The sequence below is a fragment of the Nelumbo nucifera genome, chromosome 1 (assembly GCF_055504915.1).
Source record: "Nelumbo nucifera cultivar China Antique chromosome 1, China Antique-T2T, whole genome shotgun sequence".
NCBI classification, from domain to species: domain Eukaryota; kingdom Viridiplantae; phylum Streptophyta; class Magnoliopsida; order Proteales; family Nelumbonaceae; genus Nelumbo; species Nelumbo nucifera.
In genome coordinates this window covers 146,215,755-146,230,025 of record NC_142649.1, presented here as the reverse complement: position 1 = coordinate 146,230,025, position 14,271 = coordinate 146,215,755, and the positions used below count along the sequence as shown (strand labels likewise).

The 14,271-nt window shown below is 48.0% G+C and overlaps 1 pseudogene; it reads right to left on the bottom strand.

Moving 5' to 3' along the window:
- Window positions 1–8,245: 8,245 nt before the first annotated feature.
- LOC104588325 (putative F-box protein At4g22030 pseudogene) lies at window positions 8,246–10,058 on the bottom strand (annotated as a pseudogene).
- Window positions 10,059–14,271: the final 4,213 nt, after the last annotated feature.

Here is a 14,271-nt window from a genome sequence, read left to right as displayed (position 1 = left end):
TATCGTTCTACAGAGCTCCATATCTGGTGGACATAGTCACATAGACGCCGTGCAGGGGAGGAGAATTATGAAGCTGGACGACATTTCCGGTAATGCGTATGCCTGTAGGGGTGCTAACGTTTTGTCTTTTAATTCCAGACATTGGTGGACTCACAAGGGAGCTCTTCAAGGTTATGTTAGCATTGTACTAATTATAACAATACAATTCCTTCCAAATTAAATTATGGGATTTGTCGGAGACGGAGGCAGAGGTGGGCAGAGGTAGCGGAGGTAGGCTAAGGCATTGCCAGAGGCGGCACTGATGAATGGTTTACAAGAAGAAGAAGATGAACAGTGTTTTTGCTCTTAATATTTTTTTAAAAACTTAACCTATTTTAAAAATTATAATAAAAGTATTACTTTTATTGATATTAAAGTCCAAAATATGTTTAATTTCTAAACATATATTTTTTTTTGAGTTTAAATCTTTTGAATCACTGATTAAATAAAAAACCAATACAATCTGAATTAGATGGTAATGGGGTGATTTGACCCGACCTCCTAACCAGGTGACATGTGGACATGACTTGACGTAAGCGACAGCTCAGCATGACAGCTTGGCTACAATTCGGCGTAATGAGCCCGCTGAAACCCAGCCTGAATAGCTCGCCACAAGACAACTCGCTACAGAGCGGCTTGCTGCAAGGCAGCTCGCTATTGGAGCTCGCTACGAAGGAGCTCGCTATTGAGTAACCCGGAGTGTTCGGGAAACTTCTTATCCAACAAGATTGTGCCTGTTAGACTGCTCCCATGTCTCTTGTTTGGCGGTGCAGCACCTGCCAATTCAGAGGATTGCACCCACGTCTCTTGTCAGTCGGCGTCGTGCACGCCAGCTCTGCATAACATCTCTCAACTGACAGGGCCATACTTTGCGACGGTTACCTGCACCAGTCGAATAAGCCTGGCGAATAACGACTGTAGTAGAGAATCAGAGGCGGTTACACCCGATTTGACAGAGCATCAATATTTAAATGCCCCGATTTCCAAGGGGCAGGGGAATAATTTTTTTTTAGTAAGTGCGCATCTCCACTCTTAGCTCATTTTCCTTTACAACTCTCTAGGCTCTTCACCGAGTTCTAACTTAAGCATCGGAGTGTTCTTGCTGGGCGAGCTCCCCGGGAATCCTTCATCTTCTTCTCCTTCTCAGGTGTCGTCTGTCGCCAGGTAGGAACGAGGTCCCTGCCAGCTAGGAGTGACTAGATCTCGCTACATCATTTGGCGTCGTCTGTGGGAATCGCTTCAAAAAGCCTCTCACCAAGCGACTTCAGTAAGACTTCAATGGCTTCCTCCAGGAACGCCGGACGAAGTGCCGACCAAAACACCTCCGGGGAACGACCTTAGCTCCCTACCGTCTGCATTGGCCAGTTCACTGTACCCCTCTCCGCGGACAGAGTCCCTATCCTGAGCGTGCCTCAGATCATGGCGCCAGTAAGTGCTCCACTCCCCTCGCCGGTAGAGACAACCTTTGTAGAACCGTCAATTCTCCCGGGGCTGGACAGAACCAGCTGGAAAACCCGGTACACTACATGCGAGCTATGCAAGTTCAAATGCAGCAGGTCCATCAGTTCTAGTTGTACCAGCAGCAAATGCTTCACCACATCTACCAACAGCAGTTCCCACCGCTGCCTCAGCATCAACAACAAGTTCCACCTCAACACCCCGCTGGACAGCAGATCCAGCCCCGCCGTCACAGTGAGCGTCTCCCCCACCGAGGAGAGACCTCCCGAACTCAGAACCTTCTCGGGAATCAGGTCTCTTCCCACGGCATGAAGGAAAGGCAAGTTACTCCCCCCACCTCTCAGCCTGTAGTCAGGTCGGGGGACTCTCAGCCGATCAGACCCGCGCCGCCTCGGCCCTCGTAGTTCAAGATTCCGCTCTCTGAAAATCAGTTTGAGATTCTGGTCGCGGACTATAGACAAGGCCCTTCAGTTCATAGCCATCGACAGCAGTCTGAGCCCCTTCCTGGGCCTACCGAGCTCGGCAACACGGAAGCAAGCAGTACTAATGTCGAGCCAGCGAAGAAGCAGCGGACCGCTGAGCTCGCCGAACTGCCATTCACAACCTGCCCGAGCTCAAGGGTAAGGAAGAGGTGAGCTCGGACGAAGTGAAAGTCGTCCCTATGCCAAAGGACTTCAAGCTTCCTCCCTTGGACAAGTATGACAGATCGTTCGATCCAAATGACCACGTCGACGCCTTCCAGTCACAGATGCACTTGGTAAGGGACAGTGAGTCCTGCATGTCTGTGGCCTTCTCCACCACTTTCAAAGAAGTAGCCCGCACGTGGTACAAGAACCTCATGCCAGAGTTAATAAGAAGCTGGGCGCAGTTCACGCAAGTCTTCACCTCTCATTTCGTCACCAGCAAGTGGTGCTCGAGAACCCAAGAGAGCCTCCTCGACAGAATTCAGAGGGAAGGAGAGTCCATCCGGAGTTACATCAAGCGGTTCAATGACGCTTGTTTGCAGATACCCGACTTGGACCCCGTAGTGCGACTCACAGCAGCCAAGAGAGGCATCACACACAAAGAGTTCAAGTGGCACGTGGTGGTCAATTGGCCCAAGACTGTAACCGAATTCCTCAAGCTCGCGGACCAGTTCATAGGAACGAAGGAGGAGATCAACCAAAAAAATGAAAGTGTGCCCAAGAAAAGGAAAAGGGAAGGTGAGTCCTCGATCCAAGGGGACAGCAAGAAGAAAAAAGACTCAGCTCGGGGGGCAAGGTCGGGATAGCCTTTCCGAGCTCCTACAGCAGAAAGGACTGACTATACACCCCTGAACGCGAAACGGGTCGAGATCCTTATGGCGACCAAAGATGCCCCGTATGTGAAGTGGCCACCCCGGCTGAAAGGGGACCCTAATGTAAGAAATAAGAATCTGTATTGTAGTTTTCATAAAGATCATGGTCATAGTACCGAGAATTGTAAGAACCTCTGCGACGAGATAGAAGAGCTCATCCGTTGTGGATACTTAAGAAATTTTGTACAAAACAGTAATAATAAAGTAGATCGGTAGGGGGAGCAAGGTAGAGATGCTCCCGAGTCAAGCAGCAGGCAAGCAGAGCAGCCGCAAAGGCAGTCCCCTGAAGAGAGACCAGTTCAGGGGACTATTCATGTGATCGTCGGAGGTTCGATCGTCGCGGGCTGCACTTCGGCTACAGCTCGAATTTCAGCTCGAGAGGTCAGAAGGGAGGAGCAGAACCCCCCAAAGCGGCCAAGGACAGAAAACCCGATCTTCTTCACTGAGGATGGCACGCGCGGGGTCCACCACCCCCACGATGATGCGCTCGTCATAAAGATAAGGATTAATGACTTTGAAGTCAAGCGCATCCTCGTCGACTCTTGCAGTTCGGTAGACATTCTTTCAAGGCGGCATTCGACAAGCTTCAGATCCAGGAGAGCGATCTCAAGCCCGCAAGTACTCCCTTGGTAGGCTTCAGCGGAGAGGAGGTCAGGCCCCTGGGGAGAATTACAATACCTGTGGAGGTCGGCACTTGGCCTAGCATAGTAAGACTCAACCACGACTTCTTGGTGGTCGCAACTCCCTCCCCATACAATGCCATAATAGGTTGGCCCATCACCCATGCTCTTCGTGCGGTGGTCTCCACCTATTATTTGGCGATGAAGTTCCCCACAGACTTCAAAGTTGGGGTAGCATGAGGCGATCATCTCAAGTCTCGCAAGTGCTACGTCGCCGCCCTCAAAGGGAAAGCCAAGGTGGCCGACGACCTTGAACTGGAGCGACCTGCGGAGCAATACGAAGAGCGAGCTGCACCTACGGAAGAGAATGTCTCTGTCCCAACCTCGATAAAGGACCCAACTCAGACAATCCAGATCGGCGCTTCAGTCAAGGAGCCTCTGCGATCTCAACTAGTAAGCTTTTTACTTGAAAATTTAGATATTTTTGTGTGGTCTACGACAGAGATGCCCAGCATAGACCCTAGCATCATAACTCACAGGCTAAATACTGATCCTGTAGTTAGGTCTGTTAGACAGAAGAAACGCAACTTAGCCCCGGAGCGCTGGAGAGCAGTTGACGAGGAGGTCGGAAAGCTCCTCGCAACCGACTTTATCAGAGAGGTCCATTACCCGAGCTGGGTAGCCAAGCCAGTCCTGGTAAAGAAGGCCAACGGTAAATGGTGCATGTACATCGATTATACCGACCTGAATCGAGCTTGTCCAAAGGATTGCTTCCCACTCCCCAATATTGACTACCTAGTGAACGCGACCTCAGGGCATGAGTTGTTGAGTTTCTTGGACGCTTACCCAGGCTATAACCAGATAAGAATGGACCTTGCCGACGATGAAAAAACAACTTTTATAACCAAACTAGGCCTGTACTGTTACAAGGTCATGCCCTTCGAACTGAAAAATGCCAGAGCTACCTTCCAAAGACTTGTAAATAAGTTGTTTGAGCCGTTGATCAACAAGAAAATAGAATGTTATGTAGACGAAATGGTCATCAAAACTCAGTTTTCAAATGATTTAATAAAAGATTTGCTTTGTTTTTGAAAATTTGCGTAAGTATAACATGAAACTAAAACCAAACAAGTGTGCCTTCGGTGTCACATCGAGTAAATTCCTAGGGTACATCGTCAATCGGCGTGGCATTGAGGCCAACCCGGATAAAATTAAGGCTATCCTAGATATGAGACCACCCCAGAAATTGAAGGAGGTTCAGAGGTTGAATGGCCGTATAGCCGTCTTGAGCCGCTTCATGTCCAAATCGGCAGATCGCTGCCTGACTTTCTTTAAGGCGATTAAAAGCAAAGGCTTTGAATGGAATGATGAGTGCAAGCTCACGTTCGACGAGCTCAAAAGGTACCTCACCAGTATCCCAGTCTTAACCCGACCCGAGGAGGGTGATGTTTTGGAGCTGTACCTCTCTGCAAGTGATGAGGTGGTCAGCTCGGTACTGATAAGAGAAGTAGACCGGGTCCAACAACCTATCTACTATGTTAGCAAAGTGTTACAGGGGGCAGAGATGAGGTATCCAAAGATCGAAAAATTGGTGTATGCTCTAGTTGTTGCAGCTTGGAAGTTTCGCCCATACTTCCAAGCTCATACTGTCGTCGTCCTCACTAACAAGCCTCTGAGGCAAGTCTTTCTCAAGCCCGAGGTCTCTAGTAGGTTGACAAAGTGGGCCATTGAGCTCAGCAAATACGACCTCTAGTACAAGCCGTGAAATGCTATCAAGGCCTAAGCCTTATTTGACTTTGTCGCGGAATGCACTTTCAGCACCGAAGTCCCCAAGCCGGTCAAGCCCGAGGCCCCCAGGTCAGATGATCCCGAGGTTCCCAGGCCGGTTGAGCTCGAGCACCGTGAGGGTGTAACCAGTGTGGCTTCTCTCCTAGTTAGATCAAACCCGAGCTGGGATGAGGAGCCCTGGATCCTTCACGTGGATGGCTCGTCCAACCAGCAGGGCAGCGGAGATGAAATCGTTCTGTATGGGCCAAGCGGGGTGAAACTAGAGTATGCGTTATGCTTTGAGTTTGTGGAGTCCAACAATGAAGTGGAGCACGAGGCGTTAATAGCCGGGTTGGCTCTAGCAAATGAAGTGAAAGCCAAGCACATCGTCATCTGTAGTGATTCTCAGCTCATGGTCAACCAAGTTATAGGTGAATATGAAGCTCGCGAGCCAACCATGACCGCCTACTTAACCAAAGTAAGAGAGGCTCTGTTCAACTTCCAGTCTCACTTCATCAAGCAAATCCCGAGATCTGAGAACGCTGAGGCCGACGCCCTATCCTAGTTAGCCAACATCGGTGATACGGTGATAATACCATGAGAACCGTGTACATAGAGAACTTGCCTCAGCCTAGCATTCTCGGGGGGGAAGGGGAGGTCAGTCCTATCGAGCAAGCAGAGCCGAACTGGATCGACCCGCTCGCGAGCTTCCTACTGCACGGGACCCTCCCTGCGGATCATAATGCCGCTAGAAGGGTAGAGCGCTAGGCGGCCAAATACGTCATGATAGATGAACGGCTATACCAAAGGTTTACACGCTCCCCTATCTGCGCTGCTTGCGACCTTCCGAGGCCGAACTCGTGCTCCGCGACACTCATGAGGTCCTGTGCGATGGACACTTGGGGGGCAGGGCTCTCGCCCAGAAAGCGCTACAATAGGGATACTATTGGCCAACGATGAAGGCAGATGCGATCGAGCTCGTCAGAAGATGCGATAAGAGCACCTTTGGGTCCAAGTCAACGCCCAGATCCTGAATGGTGGCCCTCCAGTGGGTCGGAAAGGGCCACCCCTCGGGGTTGCGAACTACAAAATAACCCCACTTCCAGGCTGGGATCCTGTTAGGCAGCTCGTGGAGGACCTTAAAGCCCAGACGGGGGGAAAAGTAATAAGAGCACCTTTCTGGAGGGGCTCCGGGGGAGGCATTCTTGATCGACAGTATAGAAGCAAAGGTGTCGAGGGAAAGAGAAAGACAGTACTCAAAGAACAGGTAAATAGTCCCCACCAAGTTCCGAACAGAGTTCTGGTGCAGTTGGTCTATGGTGACATTGAAGTGGGAAAGAACCTCCACTATCAGTGGGTGTAGAGGGAGTTAGAGACCAGCCACGAGCTGCTCTTCAAAAATCACAATCTCGTCGTGATCGTGTTCCTAGGGATAGTTGCCAGATGGGAGGCTATAAATAAGACCTTGGGGGAGATTGTAATGAAAGACTAGGGCCTGAAGTCTCTCCATAGATATGGAGGAAGGGCCAAAGCTATCCGGCTCCCGACCCTGGGAAGTGGAAGCCAAGTTACCGGAGGCTTCCCGAGCCAACAAAGACCGCCCTTCGGGGAAACCCCAAGCTCCCCCTGAGCTCGAGGGGACCTCGCCCTGGTTACCGTCCCACGGGTACCCATACATTATTGGACAAGATAGGGGACTAACTAGAAAAAAATGAACTGAGAAAGTGACGCGAACGAGGAGAGCTCGAGCAAACAAGGCGAAGGCGCAACCTCAAAACCAAAAGCAACGCAAGTTAGCGTAAAAAAAATGAGGCTTGGGGCCCTCCTATTTATAGCCACTGTGCCCGAAAGCCAACGGCTCCGATTGAAGCGAATCCAAAGGCTCACAATAAAGACGGTCGCACATCTTCCAAAACTGAAGGCAGTTTGGTGCGTTTTTTGGCGCCCGAAAAACCTGAAAACCACGTGCGGTCGGTCAGAGTAATTTGAATTGTGGGTCAAATCCACCCGTCATTTCGTGAACTCCCCGTGCTAGAGCAAGACCCTTAGCCCAAGGAGTGGGGGGCAATTGATGGGGGTGATTTGACCCGACCTCCTAACCAGGTGACGCGTGGACATGACTCGACGTATGCGACAACTCAGCATGACAGCTTGGCTACAACTCGGCGTAATGAGCCCGCTGAAACCCAGCCTAAATAGCTCGTCACAAGACAGCTCGCTACAGAACGGCTTGCTGTAAGGCAGCTCGCTATTGGAGCTCACTACAAAGAAGCTCGCTATTGAGTAACCCGGAGTCTTCGGAAAACTTCTTATCCGACAAGACTGTGCCTGTCAGACTGCTCCCACGTCTCTTGTCTGACGGCGTAGCACCTTTCAGTCCAGAGGACTGCGCCCACGTCTCACGTCAGGCAGCGTCGTGCACGCTAGCTCTGCATAACGTCTCTCAACTGGCAGGACCATACTCTACGACGGTTACCTGCACCAGTCGAATCATCCTGGCGAATAACGGCTGTAGTAGAGAATCAGAGGCGGTGACACCCGATTTGATAGAACATCAGTATATAAAGGCTCCGATTTCCAAGGGGCAGGGGAATATTTTTTTTTTTTGAGTAAGTGCGCATCTCCACTCTTAGCTCATTTTCCTTTACAACTCTCTAGGCTCTTCACCGAGTTCTAACTTAAGCATCGGAGTGTTCCCGCCGGGCGAGCTCCCCGGGAATCCTTCATCTTCTTCTCCTTCTCAGGTGCCATCCGTCGCCAGATAGGAGCGAGGTCCCTGCCAGCTAGGAGTGACCAGATCGTGCTACATCAGATGGTTTTCACTATTGATCGGTCGGTTTTGGGTGACCAACTCCCCAACCCGAGTAGGCCAATTTGATTGGCCAAATACCCTGCAACCGGACCGAACTGACCCGTAAAATCCCCTACCTACCCTGTAAAGATCAATTCTACCCACCAATTCTAAGGTTGTTCTGGTCTTGGAAGGGTTCCCTTTCGAAGCTTTGACCATGGAACCATGCACAATATTTTACATAACAAACATGATTTTGAAGTGTGGAGCCACATCGCAGACCATGATTCCAAGGAGGGGCCATAGCATACAAGGACATGGAAGACCATGATTCATGGTTTTATCCACCTGTTAGTTGTCGAAGTAGATGAACCTAGGTTGAGAAAGAAGAAAGACAATCGAATTTTCTGGAAATAATGTAATGATGAGAAGGCCTATTTATTTATTTTTGGTAGGCGGTGTCTGTACAAAATTGAGGATTAAAACACCAGAGGAAGCTTTGTGTAGCCACGTACGTAGGTATCAAAATCGATCCGGTGAAAATTAAAAAATTAGAAGAGCTTGCTTGCAAACTCTCTTGATGAAGATGCCGACGACGACGCAGCGAGATCTCTAAGCTCTGAAATGCTCCTACCAAGTTGTAAAGCCACCCTCATTTCAAATAACTCTGCATTCTCTCTTCTCCCCGCTTTCCCTTCCTTAAGAGTGGACTTTATGTACCCTTCCACGAGTCTAAAGAAGCCAGCAGAGCTCCGGTACATCTCAAACACCATTCCTACTTGCCCACCATGCTCCAAGGTGTTCACCACGCTTGCCATAACTCCAGCAACCACACCCAAAAACACAGCCCAAGATCCATGCAACGGCGATCCCACTCCCACCAAAGCAGACCCAACGGCAGCCAGGCCAGTGAGTAAAGGACCAGTAATTGCTAAGATCCTGCTAACTTTCAAAGCTAATTTGCTCAACCTCACATACTCTTGGATATCTTTCCTCTTCAGCACCTCTACAATCTGCTTCATTTCCTCTTCCAGCTTCCCACTCCAGCCGTTCTTCTCGGCTCTCCGATGGCTGCGGCGTTTCTGCTGTTGCGGCCACCACACAGAAGGCTCTACAGTTGCAGGGAACTTGTCGAGCATTGTTCCAAGCAGGGGAAGGGGGTAGGCCTTGTCAAGCGCCAATACCTTCTCCATGGCGTCCTTGACATCCATAGCAGTAGGATTGCCAAGGGCAAGGATTGTTCGGATCTGCCCATTAAGCTGCTTGAACAGTCTAGCAGCGTTACGTTGTTCCTCCGCTAGTTGAGATGGCTGGATCTTGTTAATCACCAGCAGCATCCCAGTGGCTGCCGAATACAAAAGAGTGGATGAGAGCTTGAGCGCAACAAGTGGTGTTCCCACTTCTCCACATGTTGCTGCAAGTGCTGCCATGGTTGCAGCGGCGATGGTAATTGAATTAATGGATGTGAGGAAGAGGTTGTTCCAGTTGTTCCGTTGCTTTTCGATGTTGGCGTGCATCTCCGCCCTGTCTGCCGTGGCCTCCATGATCTCATAGAGCTCGGCAATCACCGTGAAGTTGGGGTGGTCATCAGCATCCACGTCGCCTCTTTTGGTAGTGGTAGCAACAGTTCTGGCCTGCCTTACTAGTTTGGGCTGCAGCTGTGTGGTTGTCGTCGTGCTTGTATATCCAGCAGCTCTCATGTTCATTAATTCCTCCACCAAGTCCCGAGCTGGGAGTTTGGGGATAGCTGCAGATCGAGGTTTTGGAACATGGCCATGGAGAGTAGCTTGTATTACTCTTTTACAAGGAGATGAAGACAGGAATGTTGAAGCTTGGAGGGTGGACATTTGGTGTTGTTATTATTACTTTTGTATTCGGGTTGCAGAAACTTTGGGAGCTGGAAGATAGTGATGAGGAATGAGTAGGCACCGGAGGTCTCACATTCACCACTCTCACTCTCACCTCTGCAGATTTTATAGAAAGGGAAGAAGGGGACATACAAAAATATTATATCCAACGTGCCAACTGACTTTGTAGTTCTTTGGAGGAAAAAAAAGCAAAGGAAATAAGAAAGAGAAATTAATACTAATGGAAGTGAGTCTTGTTTTTATTTTAAAAGTGGTTTGAAAACTTTGAACGAGTATGATGAAGAGTTGACGACGATGACATATGACTATTTTGCTCTGTCCTCACTCATCTGTGGTAGGTACCCGGGGGTTCACGCGATTCACTATTGACGGTCAATGGCAATTACCGGTAAAACCCTGAACTCTTACACGCTATTCCTTGTTGTTACATGTTGACGATGGGAATCAAAAGTGGGCCGGGGACACAGACACAGGAAGGCAAGGTGTACGTGAGGAGACCGGATTTGCTCTCACAGAATTTATCTATTAATTTGCTCACCCTTAACTAAAAGTACTTACAAAAATAAGGTGGGTGGGTGTTTGGCATTGATGGCGTCACATCAGAAAAAGCGGTTTTTTAGAAAACGGCTTTTTATTTGGTACCGTTTATTCGTAAAAAAATTAAAAATGTTACTTCAGAATGTATCTTGGAAATTGGGAAAATATGATCTGAAGTAATGTTAAATGCATCATTTTGGACGTTGGATAATATGATCAATGCTGAAAACGGTTCTATAACACCGGTACCAAACAAAACTAATGTCGTTTTCCCAAAAAAATTGCCTATGTGGCAGCAGCACCACTTCCAACAAAAAAATAACCATCATTTTCTTACAACTCATACATGCCCAACACCATTTTTATGAAAAAACAGTACCATACAGTGCTCCCAGAACCAATGCCAAACACCTATAAGGTTTCTTTAAGGTACATGAATTATTTCCTTACTTGCTATCTTATTTCCACAAATAAAAGAAAAGGAAAAAATAAATAAATAAATTTACTCGGAGAGTGAACTAATTACTCAGAAGTTATGTAAATTAAAATCGGTCATATATAAAATCTAAAAGGAGAAAAATAGGGTTTAGATGAATTTCGACTCTCCTTTGTTTATGTAGACTTTAGACTTCGTGAAATGAATGAATGGTGATGTAAAAGGAACGCGTTTAAGTTTATAAGTTGTGCTTCACATTAATCATTATTATTTTAACATTCACGAACTTGGCATATATATAGTGCAAGATCAAGATATGATAAATAAATACAAATGAACGATTTCTGTTGATGATGTTGGAATTGTACTACACGCTAAGAGACAAAAAAATGAAGAAAGGACTGGTTTATTTGCTTGGATATATAGAAGAAATTAAGTGCATATATATAATAATGGAGTGAGCGGATCATACATGAGAGCCATGGTGGGAGCAGATCATCGTCACCCCACTCCAACCAATTTTTCCGACTTAAGTTGCTTGCGTACCTTAAGGCTGTGATTGGCTTGAAAGAAAAGGTAAAGAAATTAAGATAAGGAAACCTATACTATCACAGCCTAAGATGATGATCCATCTTCCTAAATGGATCAAATATGGAAATGAAATAATGGATCTAGATCTAATAATTATGGTCAGAACTAAGTGCAACTAGTTGACCCTAAGTCCTTACACGATGAAGGGCAGCCCATCTCTCATGTTTATTTATAGTTCCCTCCAAAATATCATAATGTATCAATGCATGCTATATGATACATATTTATTTTTATGGTCATTGATAAGTGCCTAACTGGTATGGAATAGAGGGTTTCAAGCGATCTTATAGGTTTAATCATTAGATTTCTACCTATTTTACTTAATTATAAAACTAGTGGAGGGGCCCAGCTTCGCAGGGGTTAGAATGGATCTGTCGACCTGTTGATTTGTTGATCCGGTCTTCGGCCAAAAATCGTTGAAATGGTCAATGACCCATTGATTTAAGTAGTCGAATTATTGATCTGTTGACCTATTCAATGGTTTTTGGCAATTTTTTATTTTTTTAATCGGCCATCTAGGCAATCGGTTCCGTTTTATCCTAATCTTGGTCCGTAGCCAAAAATCGTTGAATCAGTTAATGACCCATTGACCCGGGCGGTTGAACCATTGACCCATTCAATGGCTTTTGATCATTTTTCTTATTTTTTTAATTTTTATTATCAAAACGGACCATCCGTTCAAACTGAACAGTCGAACCATTAACCCAAAAATTGGTGGCCATAACAGTTTCGTTTTCAGGTTGTATAAGTCACACGCTCGAATGACATAACACGTATGGTAATGCTTAATGGACCTCTCACAAACTCAATTTTTTGCATGTAATTTTTGTTGTCAGAATGGGTCGTCCGTTTTTTTTTTTTAATTGGAAACTGTCCAAGCAAATAGTTCCGTTTTACCCCAATCTTGGTCTCTGGCCAAAAACCATTGAATTGGTCAACAACCCATTGACTTGAGTGGTCAAACCGTCAACCCAATGACCCGTTCAATGGTCTTTGGCTATTTTTTTATTTTTTTTTATTTTTGTTGTCAGAATGGGTCATTCATTCGAACTGGACGATCGAATTGTCGACCGAAAAACCGGTGGCCAGAATGGTTCCATTTTTGGGTCGTATGAGTCACACGCTCAAATGACAAAACATGTATGACTCCTCTCTTTGCTGTGGCGAGTCTCATCGTGGGGTCAAAGTTCGGGATCAAGAGGCAGGTGTCATTGAAGCGCTTGATGTAGTTCCAGATGGACTCTCCCTCTTTTTGGACTATGCCGAAAGGCTTTTCTGCGACCTCAGACATTTTTTGCTAGTAACAAAGTGCGAGGTGAATGCTCGTACGAACTGCGCCCATCTCTGGATTGCTCTGGATGGGAGGTTTCTATACCACATGTGCGCTACTCCTCTGAATCTCGTGGAGAAGGAGTCTACATGGTTACTCGGGTCAAACGACCCATCGTACTTGTCTAGAGGAGGTACCTTGAAGTCTTTTGGCATGGGAGCTGCCAGGAGATCAGGAGAGAGGGGAGATGACACTAAGAGAAGAGGGGTGGTCCTTGCGACTCCCAGGCTCGCTCCCGTCTTACCTTTTGGTTGCTCGGGTTGACTAGGCCCCGCGAGCTGTTCAGGAATTATCGCACGGCGAGCCTTGGGATGCCGCCTTCGTTGCTTCCTAGCAGAATCTGCGTTGGTGCTGCTTGCTTCAGTGCTATCAGGCAGGGTCTTGGCCTGGTGAGAATCAAGCTGGTACTGGTTTCTGCAGACTGAAGGGTCTTGTTCAAAGCTCGCGGCCAAGACTTCGAATCGGTTGCCCGTCAATGAGGTTTCCGGTTGCATGTGCTGGGACTGACCGACCTTGGTGGGACGAGCGCTTTCTGATCCGCCTTGTAGCCGCGAGGTGGTGGGAGCTACTGGCTCCCTCCTACTACGGGATGAGGCTTGAGAGGTTTCTCCTCGGTGAGGACGGTTGCTTCGGCGGCAATTGAGAGGCTGCTGGTTCTACGGCGTTATTGGGCACCGTGGCTGGGCTGGTTGTCGGCTTTGTTGCAGCATTGGGAACTGCTGCTGATAAAAATGACACAGGACTTGCTGTTGAAGCTGCTGGACTTGCTACATCGGGGCCTGAATGGCCCGCACGCACTGCACTAGACCACCCAGTTGGTTTTGCCCCATGGCGGGAGGAACCATAGAGGGTTCAGTGAAGGTGGTGTTCACCGCAGGAGGGAACAGGGTGTTCACCGCCTTGGCGACCTAGGGTAGGTCCAGCGTGGGGACTCCGGAGGTGCGGAGAGGTACAGTAAACTGGCTGATACGCACGGCAGGGGCCTGAAGGTGCCCCCAAAAGTGTTCGTTCCGTTGTTCTGCCCAACGTTGCCAGGAGACACCATTAATGCTGGTGAAAGTTTGGTAGAGAAAGCTTTTTGAAACGGTTCCCACAGACGACGCCAATTGATGATGCACAATCCGACCACTCCTAGCTGGAAGTGACTTAGCTTCTAACTGGCGTCAGGCAAGAGATACCTACGTTAAGAGAAATGAAGGAACCCAGGGTTGCTCACCCGGTTGGAACACTCCGATGCTTAAGTTAGTATTCGACTACGAGCTGAAGAAGAATAAGTTTGCAAGAAGATGAGAAAGCTAGAGAGTAGTGAATATGCAATACCTTGGCCCCTAGGGGGTTGAAGTCTTTATATACTAACATCCTAGCAGGTTCGGAGGGGCTGCTCCCAAATCTCTGCCGCGGTGATCTGCTGTCAGACAATGGTTCGGAGTGATTGGCTATCGTCATCAGGACTGGGGAGTAGGTGGGCTAATGTGACCGTTGTAGGGTACGGTCCCGC